The 21,922-nt window shown below is 37.1% G+C and overlaps 1 protein-coding gene across 1 annotated transcript in view; it reads right to left on the bottom strand.

The window, feature by feature from the left end:
* The window catches only part of fto (FTO alpha-ketoglutarate dependent dioxygenase), a 383,462-nt gene that overhangs the window by 305,425 nt on the left and 56,115 nt on the right, over nt 1–21,922 (bottom strand). The window lies entirely within an intron of this gene.

Raw genomic sequence — 21,922 nt, 5'->3', positions numbered from 1 at the left:
TAGGCTGCCTAGGATGACCCCATAACCAGGGGCCTTGACCTGTTTTAAGGGCAGGTCAGGCCTTTTGTGAGTGTGTTGTTTTTAGCTTCCGTTTTTGTGCTTCACATGACAGGAAAGCACAATAGTATAGCACCCACCAAACTTAAAGGTTTATTTTAGGGAATAAGTGTTTGTTTAATGCAACACTTGTAACATATATTATTCTTATTCTTTTTTCTATTTAATTATTACAGCATTAGACTCCCCCTCTTAAACTTGACTGAATGCCAGAGAAAAACTCAGAGTAACATTTTGACAGATATATAACAGCATTCTCACATCACCAAGCAAATAGTTAATATTTGTATGTCACAAATCCTAAAAATCATCAGCTCTACTATACCTGCCAAGAATTCAAACTTTCTGGCATGTTCACTGTAAAACACCACATACAAGTAGAATTACTAGTAACCATTTCCTACCTCTCTCTCTTTTAGTTTCAAAATCTCATTTCTCACTGTTATGTGAGAAAAGCAGAAGACTCTCCATCTTTTCAAGATGGAAAATTTGATACCCCTTGCACCTGAACAAACAGTCTCCACTTGACACAACTGTAGGCGCAGATAGCACCTTTCCTCTTTAACAAGCTGCTGAAGTCTCAGAGCTGAGGGCATTTCCCAAGCTGAGTAAAGCACCAATGAGAAAAACTGGCACATATGTGTCATCAAACACAAGAGTAGGTAAAAAGCTCACTATATGTTTAACCAAGATCAAACACTGTAGACAGAACTCTTTTATATTTAAAAATCTTACTTTATCTTCAACTTTAGCATTAAACCACTCACAAAATAGTTTAATCAACCTATTTTAATTTGAGCTCTATGGGTAAAAGGACATGTGCTGTATTGGGGATGACAGAAAATGTTATAATAAAGAGATTACAAAAGTGTTGTCTTTTTGTGAAACAGATGTAAAAAAAACATTTTGTAATTTTCTAGTGTAATGTAACTTAGCTGTGCTTTGTTACATACTTTTTAATTCAATTTACAAAACTAGAGATGGAAATAAAACTAGTCATCCCCAACTTATTCCTAAACAGGACAGTCGAGATGAAATATGGCAGCACTTTACTTATAAGGCAAATTAAAAGGGTGAACCTGAAGATATTAAAACGCCTGTTTGCAAACGGCTTGTCTCAGCAAAGGAGGCAACATATTGAATCTTAACGAGTATTTATCGCTTGCTCTTCCTGATATCTTCGTGGAATTCAGAACTGGACAGCTGTGTAATAATCTTTATGACAAATACAAGTTTATTAAGAATAACTTATTTTGATGGTTTAAGAAGTGCAGCTGTATTACTTTCTAGTAATTTCATCAGCTTTTTCTTCCAAAATGGTAGCAAGAGTTATTATTATATTTTGGAGGAAGTTACAAACTTTTCCACTTTGATTTAACAGATTTTTTTTTTTATTTCATTTTTTATACATATTTTCTCATTTTTCTGGGATGCCATTTTGTTTCCAGTAGAGAGAGATGTTGTTCAGAGTAGTATTGTTTATGGTTGCTAAGCATCACTATAGACAACGCTAGATGTCATCATCAGCGTGATCTCTGGGGTCAAGGGGTATCAGATTCACTCCCAGGGGTCACTAACTCGTCCAAGTTTGTGGATTTTCTTTTATAATAAATTCTCCTTCGGTTTCCCTCAACTATGATTTCGGTTCATGTTTAGGCTTTGTTGCTAGGTTTCTTTGATCACTCGATAGTAACTCTGGCTTTGTTATTTTGACCTCCCGTTTATCACACACTCTTTTCATTGCCACAAGGTACTAGAGTAGCATTTTCACACAGCACAAGTTCACCCAAGCTTGTTTGATGAAGAGACACAAACACAAACTAGTTCAACCCTAATCATTAGTGCGTTTACAAAGTTGGTATAAAGCAAGTAAGCCAGTTAAGGCAGAAACCAGGTTTCTTTAAAACCCATGTTGACATGCACAAGTCCAACTATGGAGCTCTCCTTTGGCAAAATGTGCCAATGTCATTAAACAAAATAGAGTTAAATGTCCTCATTGGCCACCAAAGCATAAAGCATTACCTACAAAAAAAGAAACTAAATATGTTATATACTGATTTATTATAAAATGAATGCATAAACAGGGCATTAATTTTTCTTCATTTTTATGAAAAAAATGCACATTTGACTGACCAGCATTTGCTTTTAAATCCTAAGCCCATATATGAACTTTCAAGAAAATGACACAGCTAAACATGTTTCATTTGTGTTGTGTTTTATTACTACATTTAGCCCTTCATGTGCTGTGAAGTAAATCACATCCATCCCATTTTAACATCCTTGACCGGCCTGAGCCACTGATGATTCGCAGTATGAACAATGAAGACTGTGTCACCTGCTCACACAATTTCAACATATTTGTAGCAAATAGCTGGATTAAAATGGTTTCTTTTACCAACATGCACACTGCACACTATTTTCTGCTTGGCTAGCTACATGATTCAGCCCTGCAAAGAAGCGAAATACCAAAGCATGTGTTTGTTGCCTTAATAATGAGGTATTTTTACCAAAATAAAATAAATATTGCATTAGAATACTTTTTAAACATAAAAAAAAAAAAAATCAGACTGCTTAACGCATGTTTCTTTTAATGTGTTACCCAAACACTGATCCCGAGTTTGTGCTGCTGAGCTTAGCACTGTATGTTCAGCGCTTCAAAATAAATTTAGCATTTTCAGAAACACTGAGACAGAACATGGAGAAGAAACGATATGATCACCCAAGTAGTGACACAGGAAATTACCTTGTGGACCCTTCTATATCTGGCTACTGAAAGCATGTGCAAAGCTAAATAGGAAAACAGAGTGCAGTAGACATGCACAGACTACACAATCCTTAACTGTAACTCAATTAAGGGTTTACATGGCCAAATAGCTAGTTTACATGCAGAGACATTTACATGTGAATGTAAACATGATTGGTTTATGTGACATTTTGGAAACCAGGCTATTAAAGCACATGAAAAGTCACTAATTGTGTTCCTGTAAAGTGTGAGGCAATATACAATATTAAATACAGTTAACCCTCAATGTAGTCTACGGACAGCACACAGTTTTAATTAATTCACATTCCACTAAATCATGATGATCCAGACTATCAGAAGATAACACTGGCACCCGATTTTTCCTGTCTAAAATCTAAAGCTGGCAACAAAAGCATCCTCAGAAGTTATAGGGACACTCTGAACTCAGAAAAGCATATTAAAATGACACTTTTAACTGTGTTCTATTCCAGATTTAGCTTAATTGATTCGAAAGGTGTCCAAAAAAGATTTTCCCACTGTATTTTACTTATTTCCTTACGACATTCTTATGTTTCAAATACTAAACATATTTAAAATAATTAAAGTGCACCACTATTCAGTTACTATAATTTTGTAAATATTTTTGGAGGAAAACACTCATTGTGCATTTCATCTTACTTTTGTTATTTAGCTTGGTATCTGTACCAAAGTCCAAATTTTATAGAAACAAGCAGATACCATATGATATCAGTGGGACTTTGTAGTCATATGACTTTGTTGTATTTAACCATTGGTAAGTGTGTTTATGCATGCAAACATTATTAATAGGGCTGGGTATCAGCACTGATGTCCCGATTCAATTCAATTTTAATTAACAAGGCTCCGATTTGATATCGATTTTATCTTTCCTGAATTAGCATGCACTGATATATTTGAGGTAGTGGCTTTTTTAGAAATTACTTAACCATGCATAGAGAACATTAATATAATGTGACAAATTTCAGTAATACTTTATTTGATAAGTGTCTATACAGTGATTTCATAACATATGCATAAGCATGGAATGACATTTAAGAAGAAATATTTCATTAGTAATTAACAGTCAACATCAGTATTTGCACGATGTGGAATAAAATATCATAACAGGCACATTAGCACCATCTACTGGATCGGATGATAAAAAAAGAAGAAGCAAAAATCTACATATAGTAATTGAGCAGGATAGAGATTCACAAGATCAATCTTGAGACTTTAAGAATCACTATCGAATCATTTAAACAAAAAATAATGACTAATTACCCAGGCCTAGTTATTAAGGATGATCCTTTACTCTTACTGTATTATAGCTAGAAATTTGTTTAAGCGCACTGATTCTGTACTTTCAGTAAAAAGTACATTGCAAGAATAAACTAAAGTTACAGAAAGAGGAACCATGATGTCTTGAAAAATTGAAAATAAAATAACAGGTTGCAAATCTATGGTTTACAAAGAGAATGCAAGACTTTAAATTAGCAAGTACACTACAGTATAAAGTATCACAATGGTGCAGTGGAGCACTGCTACCACGTTATTGAATCTAGCTTCCTAGGTTCAAATCTTGCACCTGAATGTTGTGGAGTATGCTCATGGTTTTCCTTCCGAGTATACCAGTTTTCCTCACACATTTCTCTTCCATAGACATTCATGTTATGCTTACTGGTGACTCTATAATATGTCCCCAGATTGAGTATTATACCATGAGTGTGTGTGTGAGTTGGCCCTGCAATGGACTGTTTACTGCTTTGTGCGGCCTAGTCAGGCTCGAGCCCCTTTAACATTCAATTGGATTAAATGGGCTTGGGAATTGCCATGTTTTAGCCTAGTTGAAGCCCTGGCCTAAATTTATTTGTTGTTTATCTTTCCATTACCATTTAAATCTAATTTTGTATTGGTATTTTGTTTTGCTTTTGTATAAAATAAGGCTTTTCTTTGATACTGTAGTGTTTACTGCTTATTTTGTATTTTTTGTACAGCATTATTCAGCTATATAGTTTTTTTTAGTTATCAACCATGTCCCCTTTATGTGGAGCCTTTTGAGGCAGGACCACCTATTTATGCAGGTGGGATTCTGGCTTCAACAAGTATTTATGGAGAAGCTGATGCCGCCTTTGGCATTGTAGCTAGTTTTCAAATCTTTCTTGTGTTTTTGTTTAATTTTTTTCTGACACTTACTTTGCTGTCTCTGGATTGGGTTTCTTGAATAGGTGTTAAGTTGCCTGGACTGAGGCCTATTCTGTGAGTCCAGACCTATAAACATAGCAGGGCTGGCTGGTGTTTTTTTAAGTCTGCTCCTCTGTTTATGCTTTGTGGAAGAAAGAATCAACTATCCAGCCAATCATACAGGAGCAGCAGTCTAAGTAATGTTGCCCATATGATCCTTTTCCTGCCACTTCCTCCAAACCCTCTAAAAGGAATACTGAGGTATTCCCAGGTTAGCTGGGCCAAATAATCATTGCAGTGTGTCTTGGGTCTGCCCCAAGTCTTGTTGTGGTTGGACATGCCTAAAACACCTCCTCAGGGAGGCATCTAAGAGCCACCCTAATCAGATGCCTGAACCACCTCAATTGGCTCTTTTCGATTCAGAGCTCCTCCTGAATTTCTGTGTTCCTAACCTTATTTCTAAGGAGATGCCCAGACACCCGGCAAAAGAGGCTCATTTCCAAAATTTGTATCCACAATTTGGTTCTTTCAGTCACTACCCAAAATTTGTGACCATAGGTGAGAGTAGGAATGTAGATCGGCCAGTAAATGGAGAATCTTATCTTTGTGAAGGGGACTGTGTGTTTCTAATATTCAAGGAACTATATTGTCCAATGACATTGCCCCTAGTAAGGCCACCCAAGGCAAATTGGACCTAGGAGAGTGATCAGACTAAGTGCAGTTCAATTTGACCGTTACAAAAAGAATGATCCTTGCCCAGGAAAGGTAAACTAGGTGCCCTGTTCTGGATCCAGTAATTTTGGTCTCATTAGTGAGCATCTAGTGGTTGAGCATTTACCCATGGGACTTGGCCCAGATACAGCCCAAATGAGCAGCATGTGACCATCTTCCTGGGCCCAACACCAACAGGAGGAGCCACAAGGGTCTGGTGCATTGTGGTTTAGGCAGCAATAAAAGCCAAAGTGCCTTGGAGAACTCAATCCTACATAAGTATATTAAATTATATGAGCATAAAGTTTGTTAAAACAATACAACTAGTGTATTAGATGAGCTTGGCCTAATGGAAAGGGCCAAGCATCTGTTGATATAATAAGGGGCATCATTTTTATTTTCCATTTTTTCACAATTGTAACTCACAATGATAAGCACACGTGTGCAAAATTTATTTTATCTATACTGTATATATAAAATCCCTATGTGCGTCCAGGTGTCCATGTGTGGGTGTCTTCTGGTGAAGTGCGCATGCGCGGGGCACGGTGCGACGCGCGATATTACTGTCAGAGAAAGTTAGAGGCGTTATACGGAAATACAACCCAGTATTACTGCGAGAGGAAATTAAAGGTACACAATACAGTGACGCATATTACAGCCACATACAAGCCAGTATTACTGTCAGAGGAGATTAAACGCATATTACCGACGCGCACGCCTGTATTACCGTCAGAGAAAATTAAAGGTATATTACGGACGTACAAGCCAGCGGACGTACAAGACGGTATCCTTCAATAAGGATGCGCACAAAAAGGCTAGCCTCAAAAGGGCGACCTCAATTGGGCGCAGCGAATAAAGGCGCGCGTAAATAAAGATCTGCACCTTTGTTGCTCTTCACATATTCCAGAGCCATTTGAACTAAATTATCTATGAACGCCTTTATTCACTGCGCTCAATTGAGATCGCCCTTTTGAAGCTCGCCTTTGTGTGCGCGCCCTGATTGAATAGAGCCGTACAAGACAGTATTACTGTCACAGAAAATTAAAGACACACAATACACGGCGGCAGCCCACGAAGAACGGTCAGCTCAGCAAGTAAACATCAACAAAAGAAAGGCTGAAAGAAAGAAAAATACGACCAACAAAAAGAATGAGGTCAAAGTCCCTTGCCATTTAATATAGACTGTCGTCTTGCTAGTTAGCTCCATTTTACACAGTGCTATTGATTTTAAGCTGTCTGAAGTTATATTTTAAATGGAAGCATATCTCTAGATCTATTTATGATGATCATGTTGGATCATCATGTTAGATCCTACTAATGTTTATGCACTACTGTTCTAGCGCCCGTTATTGTAACGGGCTAAATGACTAGTACTATTATAAAAAAGTAGAATCCTATGTATAATAAAAATGTCTAATTTCACTCTAAATTAGATTTTTAACAAGTCACTTACTTAAGAAATCAAAAGTTTACCATGTAAGGCAAAATTTAAACACACCGTTCAACAACAACCACTATAATGATTTTACATTAGTAGTAATTTGTATAAATACAAAAGTATAAGACCTGACATTAATACAGTATAATAAGACAGAAAATTAAAAGCAATGAGCATGAAAAAGAGCCACTACCTACAAATTTAATAAGACTTCCAAAATTAACATTCTGTTAGGGCACAAGCAAAAATAACGTCAAGGATTGACTGCACAATGAAGGTCCAAGCATTTCTAATATATCTTTGTAGCTAGAGACCTGCCTATTGCAATAAGTGATATAACACAAAAAGCCAAGTTCTGGTGTAAATGCAGTCTTGTGAGAAAGTAACTATATCCCCAAAACATGTTTGGTCATTCTTATGTATACATTAAGATGACATGATTCAACAAATTGCAATGCAGGACTATAATTAGTAATTATTCAATCCTGATAAAGTTTATACACTTCATGAGAGAGACCTTCACTAATTCCTTCAGTTTATATATCTGTAAATTAAAACAATATTGTAAACATTTTGTTAAAGAATGGAATTACTATATTCTTGTAAGTGTGTGATACTTAACAGTGAATATTCCCTGCCTATTAAAACTGCGGTCACAGTTGTTCATACAAAATATCATCTGTGGCATTTGGTCTAGATAGTCATTGCTGCTCTCACATCAATGTCTTGCTACTATTGCACTGTCATTGCATAGTGCCTATGTTTCAAGCAAGTGGCCTTAGGTCAGCATGACAGAGAAATGGTAATAAACTGGGAGAGAACACAATTTTTGAATAACTATCAAATTGCACTTTATCACATAACACCACCACACCTCAGGATGGAAACACAGACAGCTATGAACTGAAGACTGTTAACATAGAGGCTAGGCTGCTAAGCCTGCAAAGCTCTATCTTCAATTTCTATGTGATAACTGTGCAATGGCAAAGCATTTCATTTTTTGCAGATTTCATTATCTCACTAAAGCTTTTGTTTTTCTCTCCTTCCATAGTTTGGTCTGTGCCAACATTTTCATATACTAAATGTTATTTTATGTCATTTATGAAAAATCTCTCTATCCATACTAAAATGACCAAAACACATATGACGTAATTGTTCACATAACAGGGCGTGCATCAGCAGAAACAGGAAGATGAAGTGTACTTCATGCTAGAATAAGAATAAGAAAAGCAAAGAAAAGAATAATAAAAAATACTGTTTTGTTTAGACTGGAGATGGGGTGGAATTGTTATTGAGAGTAACACATAAGTGTACGGCGGGAAAAGCAGCAAAGAAAATGTAATGAGCAGGATCAATGAATGGCCATGTAATAAGCACCAAGCACAAACAATCTGAGCACAATTAGAGTCTGCATTTTCAACTCTCATCCAAAATGCAATGCTGAGCCTGAGTTTCTTCAGGGCCTCTGGAGAGCAGTTTCAAAAGTCTCAGTTTTAGGTGTTAAAAACGCTGGGGTAGTAGCGACTAATGTCAGCGTTTTTAAACGAAAATGTAGTAGTGTGGAAGTAACCTTAGGCATATGATAGTTTATCAGATACTATTTTAATTGTACAGTATTTTTTTTGAAGTAAGCCATAATTTGAGTGTTGCTTTGTATTTTAAAATACATTCTACCTACCTATTCAGACAGAGGCGACATAAACTAAAGTAACGATTAAAAATTGTTTGATGATTCCAAATTGGCCTTGTGCGAGAGCTGGTATGTGAGTGAGTATGCCCTGAAATGGCCTGTACCTGGGCTGTTTCCTGCCTTGTGCCCTGTGTGGCCAATATAGATTCCAAACCCCAGTGACCTTGAAACTGATAAACCAGATTTGAAAATGGCATGTTAAATTTTAAAAGTAATAACGTATACAAAAATCAATAAAACTAATACAATCATATTAAAATACCCTAAGAATATAACTTACCAATATTTTAAAATAAATTATTAAGCCATCATTTATTTAGAAAAGAAAAAATAAATCCCTGAATAGAGAAGGGGTTCATTTCAGAATTTTTTTTTCAACAAATTAATGATTTGCAAAGTGATGTGCAATAGCTTTATATCAGTGCTGACAGGACAATTTGTAGAGATTTCTATAGAGAAACATGATCATCATAAATAGATCTAGAGATATGCTTCCATTTAAAATATAACTTCAGACAGCTTAAAATCAATAGCACTGTGTAAAGTGGAGCTAACTAGCAAGACGACAGGACGACAGTTATGTCCTTAAAGCTTATCCCCTGGGTGCTGTCAAGGACAGGACCACAGTTGGTCCTCAGAGCAATCCACCCATGCCCCTCTTGCCAGCTGAAACCCTGGATCAATAAGGAGTCAGAGCATTAAATTTCTACTCCTGTAGCTGTCATGCTCTTTAACTGGGAAAAGACAAGTGCGATAATGGCTGAAACTTGACATTTTGTTTACAAAGTGAAAGATTTCAAATCTTTTCAACACTGAAATTCAGTAATAAAGGATCTCTCTATTTTTACACTTCTTCTAAGGGGAAAAAGAATGTCAATATATGTACCAAAGAAATACTGAGCTGTTGGACTGTTTAACTGACCATAAAATAATTGGAAGAAAAAGGATACTTGTAAACAGAACTGTATAAAGCATCTTCAAATTACAAGATTCATTACTTATTTCAAAAGCCATAAAATGTACTAATGGAACCCATTAATTATGTAGACACAGTTCCATGATTTGAACAGCTTAAAACACCAATTCTCTATATTCTATCAGATTAACTTAAAAATAAATGAGACATCCTAAGCAGCACTAGGTACAAGGCAGAAACATTGCCGGAGCTACTTAAACACATACACCTAGAATCATATTTGCATGGAACAATCTGGAACCACCAATCAACTGAACATGCACATCTTTGGAAAAATGAGAGGAAAAACCAGAGTACCCAAAGTAAACCTCCCACAAGGACCCAAGCAGAATGTCCAAACTCCACACACACAAATCAGCACAGAGTTTGAACCCAGGATGCTGGATCCATAGGCAGAAGCACTACATGCTGTTCCACAATGCAGCCCATTCTACCAAATTAAATAAAGTATACTTTTGTTTATACTATAATGACATTTCACTGTCATTGTATTGAACAATTGTGTATGCCACAAATTAAATCAAGATGAAGAAGCGATGTAGATTAAAAGCAAAGTGAAATTATTATACTGTATGTAATTAGGTCACACAGAGAATCTTGGGTGAACATGCTGGCACATGAAATATGAAGTAGCATCATTATCTACTGGCCACTATACTGCTGTCAACAAAGCTTAACCAAAATTTTAATAGTAAAAATAGAGGCTCCAAAAAATGTACTCATATGGATGCTAAATGCTTTGAGCTGTAATCAAGAGCAATGAAAAAGTATTTGCCTCTTGACAGACCAACTGGCCAGATCTGTTCGTGCTGTTAAAAAGTTATTGCCCCTTCCTCAGTGTACATAGTGTAATAAAAAAGGATAAAATGATTTAATACTTGAATTAAAAATCAGGTATGCTTTAGGTCAGGCTTTCCTATAATAAATTTGACTATTTATGATTGTTAGTACATAGATTCAAGAACCTCCTCTTGACTTGTTCAAAGAAAATTTCTTAAAAGCTCAGGAAAAATGTCTCAAACAGCAAGGCATAAACATATTCATATTATGACAAAGAATCTTATAACATCATCTGTTGATCTACAGGTCTAAGTAAAGGTCTCTGCTAAGGATCAATATTCAGATACATAAGAAAACAGCAACATGGAAACCACTGTTCCATAATGAGAATGAGAATGCTTGCCTGAAGTTTGCTAAAGTGCACTTGTGATAATCCTTTCTATAGAGAAATGTCAAAAGTGATTTTTTTTGGTTGACATGGGCCATGTTACTGTATGACTGGAGAAAAGATATAACTTTACATTCAAACAGTCAGGCATGGTGGTAGTAATCTTATCATATGGAGATCTTTTGCCAAGCTATAACCTTGACGACTTGTCATAAATTTTGCTTGTTATTTGAGATTTCTTTACAAAAAATATCTGCATACAACCTAAAGCACACCTGAATGATGCATATAATGAATAATGAACTGAAACAATGAAGCAAATTTGCATCAGAATGATCAAAGGAAAAAAAAATACTGAAAGTGTTGGAAAGCCCAAGTCAAAGTAAAGATGTAAATGCATTTAATACATGATAATTAAAAAAATGTCAAAGGGTTGATGTAGTTCTACAAGGAGTAATGAAACAAAATTCTGTAACAGACTGAGCAATTACTACACAAAATATTTAAGTACATTTACTAAAGTTTTCTTTAACATTGCTTTGCATTTTATTCCAAAAAAGATTTTTTTAAAGAGTTAAATTTTATTTTGAAATGAAAAATTATATTTTTATTAAATTAAAAAGTATAATAATGATACAAATAATAATAGTAATGATGAATAAAAGTAATAATATGAGAAGAACAATAATAACAAAAATAATAACAGTAATAATAATACTACTAATGATGGCAAAACAGTATATAATCTTAAAGTGAATTCTTTGTATTGTAAAACTTAAAACAAAGTGAAAGTTACAATAATAGCATGCTTCTTTTCAGATTTTCTTTCCAGTTTTATCAGTTTTTGAACAGCACACTGCATAGTTACAAATTGTATTCTGTTATTTGTTCTGTTTGAGGTATATAATCAATAAAATGTCTGCCAAAAAGATGGTCTGGATTGATCCACGATGTGCTGGGTCGACTGCGTCTCTTTCGTGGTAGTGTGGATGGTGGAAGAGCGGCAATGATTTATTTGTCCTACAAGTTGGCAAGTGAAGTTTGCATGAGATACAGTTTCGCCAGCTTTTTGCTGGTATAAGATGAATGCATTCCAAATTCACTGTTCCACCAGATGATGAAATATCTTTGTTTAGTATTTATTTTGTTGCCTCTGCATAACAGGATAGAAAGTCAATTCCTGACCCACACAATCTACACCACCCATCGTACTATTGTAGTCAACCAAAGCAAAAGGCTTTGTAACCTGCTTGTTTTTTTTTTTGCCTTTACAGTGACCGTAGCTGCATTATGTATTGCGCTAAGAATGCAAACATCTTTCTTGTCTTTCCATTTCAGCACAAGCACTTTACCTTTTTGCTAAGCTACTAGCGCACCTCGCTGTAATTTAGCTCTGCCAAAGTCTTCAGGCATGCAATGATGGTTGGGACGCACTGTTCCATATGCGTCGGTCTTTCTTTGTAGCAAGATTTCTAATAGCTCTGGCGAAGTATACAAATTGTCCATGGTTACACAGTAACCTTGTTCCAGCCAAGAATGTATCAAAGTCAACACTGATGACAAAGCAACACTGTATTGATTGTATTTCGGACCAAACAGTGTCCCTTTCCCAGTGTACAGAACCGAATTCCAAATGTATCCCATTTTAGATTCACAGAGCTCGTAAAGCTTTATCCCAAATCTTTATCTTTTTGACGCAATGTACTGTATCCCATAACAGTCTGCCCTTATAAGCCATGAGACTTATATCGATGCTGACATAACGGTCCAGAATTTAAACGCTCCAAAATTTTGCTGCAATGGCCTGGTATATCTCCCAAATTTTCTTCAGTTTAGATGCGGGATGGGTATTCTCATCAAAGTTTTCATTGTTGGTAAAGTACAGATATTTCATAATTAGTGAAAACCTACACTCACACTTCTACTAAGAACAGCAGCACTGACTGCCCAAGTGATTCTTGGTTCTAATGCTTACGCAAGAAACATCTGTACAGTTCCCCAAGTGACACTCAGGACTAACACTTTTAGCACAGAATTCAAATAAGGCATAACCAGTACTACACTACTATGTTCAGAATTACCATTGTAGAAGATCAGCCCGTCTACAGACAGACACACAGACCAACAATGTCCAGAAAACACACGTTTATTTCTTCTTGGTACAACACAATGTACAAACCCCAATAAACTCAGTCCTTTCTTCTGCCACTTCCACTCCTCACTCGCAAGCTCCGTCTTACTCCTCCAGACTCCGGTTCCCCAAGTGGAGTGAGGCGGCCTCCATTATACTGCACCCGGAAGTGCTCCATGTGCTTCCTAATTAACATCTGGCAGCACTTCTGGGTGTGGCGGAAGTGCTGCAAGTGAGTTCAGCACCTCTTCCGGCAGCATTTCCAGGTGTGGCGTAAGTGCTGTATGCCAAGGCTTCTGAGTTGCCATGGGCCCCAGCAGGGTTGGGCTTCTCAGCCCCAAACCCGTGACCTGATACAAACCAGGGAGGCTGCCCTCTTGTGTCTTGGGGGAGGTACTGTTGTTGACAAGTCCACTCCCCCAGTCCTCTCCTCATTAGGGTGTCCAGACAGGGCAAGGTCCCTGGCCATCTATCACACCATTCACAAAAAGAACTTCATAATCTTCAGAATGTACTTTACAAGTTCCATTGGTTGACTTTCATCTCACTAAAACTGTCAATTAATGATATGTTTTTATTAAAAAATACAGTAGACTATTATCAGCCTACAGATTCATTGTTAGTAAGTGATGTCTCCTGATGGCAACAAATGGCCATTTATTTTGTAGACTGTTCAATATTTTATATTATATATACTATATACAGTAATACATCGGACTTCCAATACAACTCGGAGTCCTGCCATGTGCAAAAGTTCGCTGATGACACTGCTATCGTGGGCTGCATAAGGAATGGGCTGGAGGAGGAGTATAGGGACCTAATCAATGACTTTGTTAAATGGTGCGACTCAAACCACCTACACCTGAACACCAGCAAAACCAAAGAGCTGGTGGTGGATTTTAGGAGGCCCAGACCCCTCATAGACCCAGTGATCATCAAAGGTGACTGTGTGCAGATGGTGCAGACCTATAAATATCTGGGAGTGCAGCTGGATGATAAATTAGACTGGACTGCCAATACTGATGCGCTGTGCAAGAAAGGACAGAGCCGGTTATACTACCTTAGAAGGCTGGCGTCCTTCAACATCTGCAATAAGATGCTGCAGATGTTCTATCAGACAGTTGTGGCGAGCGCCCTCTTCTACGCAGTGGTGTGCTGGGGAGGCAGCATTAAGAGGAAAGACGCCTCACGTCTGGAAAAACTGGTGAGGAAGGCAAGCTCTATTGTTGGCATGGAGCTGGACAGTTTAACATCTGTGGCAGAGCGAAGGGCGCTCAGCAGGCTCCTATCAATTATGGAGAATCCACTGCATCCACTTAATAGTATCATCTCCAGACAGAAGAGCAGCTTCAGCGACAGACTGCTGTCACTGTCCTGCTCCACAGACAGATTGAGGAGATCGTTCCTCCCCCAAACTATGCGACTCTTTAATTCCACCAGGGGGGGTAAACGTTAATATTTAACATTATACATAGTTATTGTCTGTTTTTTTCACCTGTATTATTATCATTCTTTAATTTAATATTATTTATTGTATCAGTATGCTGCTGCTGAAGAATGTGAATTTCCCATTGGGATTAATAAAGTATCTATCTATCTATCTATCTATCTATCTAATGGCAGAGGGCAGTCCCCCTGGCTCAGGACAGTGCCATGGGTTTGGAGTTTGGAAGCTCAGCCCTGTTGGGGCCCATGGTCACCACCAGGGGGTGCATGAAGAACGACAGGGCCCTTCATACAAAGACTGCCGCTACACTAGAAAGTCCTGCCAGAAGAAAATCACAGGACAATGAGAACACTTCCAGGTGCTCTATAAAAGGAGTCGCCTCACTCTATTCAGAGGGTCAGAGTCAGGAGGGAGAGGATGACGCTTCCCTGAGGAGGAGTAGATGTGGAAGGATAGAGGGAAGACGTGCTGTGTATTTGAGTGCTATTGTGCTTATTGTACTTTACATAGGTGGGAAACCAAAAAGGAAAGCGTTTCCCATGCTTTAATAAAAGCCTTGTGTATGCTGGACTTGTGCTTGTGTCTGTTGTGTTGGGGAGCTAGCACGCCGTCTGGTGGTTGCTATATTATATATCCAACATATGTCTGTCTAGTTTTTATGAGAGAACTACTTAACAGATTTAGATTGGGTTTTTTTCTATAATTTGCTTGAACATTCTGGTTGATTTTGCAACTTCTCTCATCGCACTAAGTATCATAGTTCGCTTGCAGTATTGACTCACACGTCAGCCTCTATTCGAGTTGGTCTATCTCTCACCATGTATTGGAGAATACCTTGCCTCTGCTTAGCTAGTGATACCTGTTTGTTCAACAGACATTATCATCTACAGATTGTTATGGAGTAACATTTGACATTCTTGAGAAAGAGATCAGAGCTAGGTGTGTTTTAGAGGGTAGCTGCTGATTGCCAGAGATATCTCGGACACATGCTTTTCTCCTCACGTGGGGGATGATCTCCTGTCGGAGCTGAACACGATCAGATACAGTGCCAACATTTGACATTGGAGTGTACCTACCTTCCGCTTGCCCAGAATTACATTTTTTTTTTTTATTGATTTTTAAAGTATGTCCTGTTTCACTACTACGTGGGTGGAGCCGCAGGGGGCAGCTACTATTTTATTATATATTTATATATATATATATATATATATATAAATTGTTATTACCTTATTGCTGTATATTAAATCAACACTCATTAAAGAGAGGTTGACTAATGTATACTGTATACAATCATGACTTGAAAAATAATGCCTGGAACTCCTAAAAAGTCCTGACAACTAGGCAGCAGTCCTCATTTAGCCTTTTTACTATGATGCAAAGTGTTGAGATTTCATTATTTTTATCCTATAGGATCTCTGAGTCAGTAGTGTTAACCACTAAACAATGAAAGTAAGATAATTCTGGCCAAAATCCTTTCAAACTTATCTTCATCTTTCTCACATTTTCATTAGCTCACTGTCAATAAAGGATAATACTAAAATACAGAATTGATGCATTATTCATATCTGATTTCTTTATATTACGATTAAGCTCATACACATGCAACAAGCTCTACCATGATCCTTCTGATTCTTATCATCTAAATTAAACTGCTGTTTAATATATGTGGCAAACAATTCATCGGTCTATCAAAATTGAAACCGATGCCACATTTATTTAAGTTTATTTGTTTAAATTAAAGATTTATTTTTTCATTGCTGTAGCTACTTTGCAATTTTTAAATATATGTTATATGCAATTAAAAATGGTAAATAAAAAAAAACTAAAAAAACTTTCTAATGCTTCCAGTGCTGGTTGAATATGCTGAGATGCTAAGAGATACCACAAATTTTTCCAAAACTGAACACTTTATAACATACACAGTCTTGATTTGATCAGTGACAACACTGATTCTGCCTTTTGAAAGAACCCGGTAGAACCTGACTGGGATACACAAATTCCATGAAGCAGCCCATAAATAGTACTAATTATAAACAGCATTCATAACTTTTTAACTTCAAACCAACATTAACATGCTTGTAAACAACAAAAATATGCTGTAACGCTCCATTGAAAAATTAATGCTGAGCCCTTACACATCTTAAGACACTGGAACTTAAGGCATGAATAAACATGAACTAGCTACAGATTAAAATACTAGCTGTAGTTAATACTGGATTTCATTTGCCACCCCACTTTCACTAAGAAGTGCAAACTAGATCAACCTTCAGATCAAACCCTCCAAACCCACACACAGATTAACTAGCTACCTGTAGCTTCCGCATTAGTAGTATTTCCAAATGAAATTTCAATTGACAGGTAGCACCAAGTTTTCTGGTACACCATCAGATAAACCTCACTTGAAAGGAATAAATCCTCCCTCTACTGACAAGACTTGAAATTGAAAAGTTAACTATTAAATGGTTAATGGGCCTATTATTACCAGAAGATTTCAAAATGCAACAATTTGCATTTGTCAGTGCAAAGATATTGAAGGTAGTTAATGTAAAGCAAAAAACCCAAACAACAAGTAAATGGGATAAAAGAGAGACAAGGCTGAGGTATGACCTGTGTAGAGTGCACTTGCATAAAGAGGATCTTGTCACGTACTGAAAATTTAACAAGAATGCTGGGTGTTGCTAAACACCTTAGTTAGTGTTAAATTCTGGCAATTATTACACTAAATCAGCATAGTTAACAGGGCTTAGCTGTGAGAAGGGCATGTTCTGGGGCATTTATTGGTAGCACAGAATGGACATGAATATATTACAGATTTGCCTTTAACTATAAAGCAAACTATGACAACTAAAGTTTAGCCACTTCAAAAAAGCCCTAAAAACAGTAGTGTTATTCTGACACCTAGTGGGAATCCACAAAAATTCATGGACTGGACATAGCTGAACCAAGGAGTCTTTCTGAATTTGCTGGGATTATGCACCCCTACACATAAACAAGGAAGAAACCTTTATGTACTAACAGCTATCTCAAATAATATTTATATATAGCACACAAATGTTGTTTTTAGTTTATACATAAATATACTTAAAGAAGAATATGAAGAGGAGTTGGAATAGTCAACAGCTGGGGGAGTTTTTTCACTTTAAATAATATATTAGAATAATGGGAACACTGACATCATTTTAATGACATAGACTTAGATTTAAATACACTGCACAGTAGTTACCGCTAGTGCCACACACCACCAGAGTTTGGCTTTAAATCCTGGCCTGGCAATGCCTGCTAAGGAGCTTGCATATTCTGTCCATATATGCACAGGATTTGTTTCTACATTCCAAAGATATTTGGGGTAGGTTACCTAGCCACTTTAAACTGGCTCAGTGCATAGTGGGTTCAGTGTAGCCCATCCTGCAACTCAAAAAATCCACATACAGTCGACCCTTGATATACGACCGGCTTGACATGCGAACAACTTGATTTACGACCAAAATTTTTATTTTGATTTACGACCAACATCTTGCGTTACGACCTGAATGCGGTCACGTGTATCCGCTTGCGCGATTGTAAACAAACAGAAACATTCCTATTAATGCGGCACTCATTCAATAAAATGTCAGGTTTGTAAACTCTCTTGGGACCTCCCCCAACTAGAAGACATGCCAAAGTCCAAACTCCGTATGGAAGACTGTTTATCTGTTGTTGGTGCAAAAGCCGGCTTAAAGCTGTGCTGAGTCTCTCAGCCAAAGCAAACAGAAAAGATATCGATGGGTGATATGCATGTGATATCCCTGCCCGGCAATGGACAAGCAAGCTTCCACAGTCGCGGCAATCGCGCTTCAGGACGCACTTCAGCATGTCGTTCCCATTGAGTGGGGGGGGTCTCAGAAGAGTTCAGAAACAGTTCCTTGTATCATCGCAAGGAAATGCTGAGAAAAATTCTTGTCAGAATAACTTGTAGGCAGGAGGAGATTAAAATTAACGCAAAAGAAGCTATTGAAATGATTGCAAATGCCTGAGCGCAAGTTAAAGAAAGCCTTTAAAAAGCCTTCAGTTTCATTATCATCCTCCTCCCTTCCTGCAGCCCAAAGATGTCAACTTAAATGGTGAGTACAGTATGAAATTGTTGTTTCTGGTAGGCTAGGCACTTTTTATTACTTTTTGGTTAGTACATTAGAAAAATTATTGGTGTTTTGGTAAATTATGCACATTATACAACCCTTTTTTTATTATGAAAAGGTTAAGTAAGTGTTGCAGTGGGAGGTTCGGAACGCATTATGGGTATTTCCATTATTTCTTATGGGAAAAATAGTCTTGACTTACAACCAACTTGAGTTACAACCAGCCCTCGCGAACGAATTGAGTTCGTAAGTCAAGGGTCCACTGTATTAATATTTTACTATAGGTAAGTTAAACTTGGAGAAACATGGTAGTGCAGTGTTTAACACTGATGTTACATAGATCCACCTACCTGGGGTCAAATGCCATCCAGTCATTTCTTGTGTAAAGTTTGCACATATTCCACTACATCCATATAGGACTTCCTCTCATATACAAAAGATGAAAGCATTAAGCAAACTGCAGACTCTAATTTGACCCAGGTAGATGCGGGTGTGAACATACAGAAATCTGGTATGCAAATAAAAACACAGCCTTTGTGAACAATTGGGATGATTTTTGGGAAAGGCCTGGAATTTTCAAGACAGGTGGTCTTAATCCTTACTGGAGGGGATCTTTTGTATTATCCCAAAATACTGCAGCAAAACTGCCTGGCTGACTGATTACAGCACCATCCAAGCTACAGTCTTGTGATCTTAAATCACATGCTGTTGTTTATTCGAACTGTTGCCATCCTGTAGCTGTTACCCATAATCCCTGTTGTGGGGCATCCTATAAATTAGTCGTGATGCAAACCTTATATTACTTGATAACCAAAAAATAAGGTGTATAAATAGAATAGACTAAGAGATAAAATCAGAGCCTCCACCAAGTGCATTTATAATAGTAACTTATTTCAAATTAAACCAAAAAATATATCACCCTTTTAGAAAGAACTATGTAGTTTTAAATGCTGCTTATTAAACATTTGCTCTCTTGGAAGTAAAGTTGTTTTGGTAAATGATATTATAAGTACAAAATCTGATCTGTGTCTTCTCGCTGAAACCTGGCTTAGTAAATCTGATACTGTTTCCCTAGCTAAGGTGTCAACAGATGGATACACATTCCTTCATAAATATAGAGATAATTATGACAAAATGCAAATCAGTTCTAAAAATTTAGGCGACTTCACTTCCTTTGAGACATTTGTTTTAAATATTAAAACAGATTCCAACACAACTATAGTGCTAGTCTACTGACCACCACAGCCATATTCATTGCTCATGACTAAATTTGGCAACCTTTCATCTGATTGGCTATAAATTATGATCACATAGTGTTGATGGAGGATTTTAATATACACATTGATGTGGAAACTGACACTTTTTGCAAATGTTTTACTTATTTGTTAAATACTGTGGGATATTTTCTGATTGTCAAAGGTCCAACTCATAATCATAACCACACAGATTTAATTATAACTTACAAAGTTGAAATTAAAAATTTAAATATTACTCCATTAAATGAAGTTGTTTCTGATCACTACTTTATTATGTTTGATTTGGTTCTGCCCTTACCAATACACTCACAGATTAAAACAAAGTCAGTGCGACATCTAGATTGTAACTCAGATTCAAAATATACAGATACTTTGAGTAAGTCAAGTGTAATCCATCCATCCATTATCCAACCCGCTATATCCTAACTACAGGGTCACGGAGGTCTGCTGGAGCCAATCCCAGTCAACACAGGGCACAAGGCAGGAAACCCCAGGCATGGCGCCAGCCCACCACAGGGCACACGCGCACACACACACACACACAGTCACACACTATGGACAATTTTAGAATCACCAATGCAACTAATCTGCATGTCTTTGGACTATGGAAGGAAAGCGGAGTACCCGGAGGAAACCCATGCAGACACTGGAAGAATATGCAAACTCCACGCAGGGAGGACCTGGGAAGCGAACCCGGGTCTCCTAACTGCGAGGCAGCAGCGCAACCCACTGCCCCACCATGCCACTCCATTTATATCAGTTAACATCAAATGTACACATGTAAAACAATTTAGGTTAGTTAACATCTAATTACAATATGACCTTGAGAGATGCTCTGGACACAGTGGCTCCCCTTAAAACAAAAGTGATCAAAGCACATAGGAACTCTCCCTGGTTTAATGAGAAAATACAAGCTCTTAAATTAGTGTGTCAAAAACTGCAGCGGAGATGGAAAACAACAAAGCTGCAAGTCTTTGAAATTGCATGGACAGAGTGTTAAAAAATATAAAAAAGCTCTCTTTAAATCTCACTCAGACTACTATTCTAAAGCAATAGATAACAATAATAATAATAATCCATGTGTACTGTTTAGAACTGCGGCTAATTTAAAAAATGAGAATTCAGATCTACAGTGCAAAAAACAGGCATTAGCAGTACAGACTTTATGAACTTCTTTAATAAGAAAATTAAAAATATAAGATCCCAGATCTCAGCATCACAGCGCAAACCACATACTAGCTTAGCAGATCCTGTCTCGCCCTGCATTCTACACTTTAGAAATTTTAATCCTGTAACAGAACAGGAAGTCTTAAATATAATTTCTAAAATGAAACTACTACTTATTCCCTAGATCCAGTGCCAATAAAACTAGTAATCAAACAGTCATCAAATAGTTACTTAAAAAGTCAGACCTAGATCCACACATACTTAATAATTATAGAACCATATTAAATTTACTCTCTCTAAAATATTTCAAAAAGTAGTCACCAATCAGCTTCAGTCACACCTTAAGCATCACAATTTATTTGAGAAATTCCAGTCTGGCTTCCGCACTGGTCACAGTACCGAAATGGAGCTAACGTGTTATAAATGACATTCTGATATCCTCTGATGAAGGAAACTCCACGGTAATTAGGTTGATAGACTTAAGCGAGGCATTTGACACCACTAACCATTCTATTTTACTAAACAGGTTGAAAAATGACATTGGGCTTACAGGTAATTCCCTTGAGTGGGTTAGTTCTTATTTATCAAATCTATTCTAATATGTACAGAAATGTGCTGACAGTACTTCATCATTATACACATCTTATTATATCATTACTTACAAGCCAGAACACACATTAAGTTCTCAAGATGCCGGTCTGCTTATCATTCCAAGGATTAATAAAATAACAGTGAGAGCTCAAGCTTTTAGTTAGAGGGCCCCTAAACTGTGGAATGGTTTGCCTGCTACTACAAGAGATGCCCCTTTAGTCTCAGCTTTCAAA

This window comes from Erpetoichthys calabaricus, chromosome 9 (genome assembly GCF_900747795.2).
Source record: "Erpetoichthys calabaricus chromosome 9, fErpCal1.3, whole genome shotgun sequence".
Classification (NCBI taxonomy): domain Eukaryota; kingdom Metazoa; phylum Chordata; class Cladistia; order Polypteriformes; family Polypteridae; genus Erpetoichthys; species Erpetoichthys calabaricus.
Note: the sequence above shows the minus strand (reverse complement) of the source record. Positions and strands in the feature narration are given on the sequence as shown.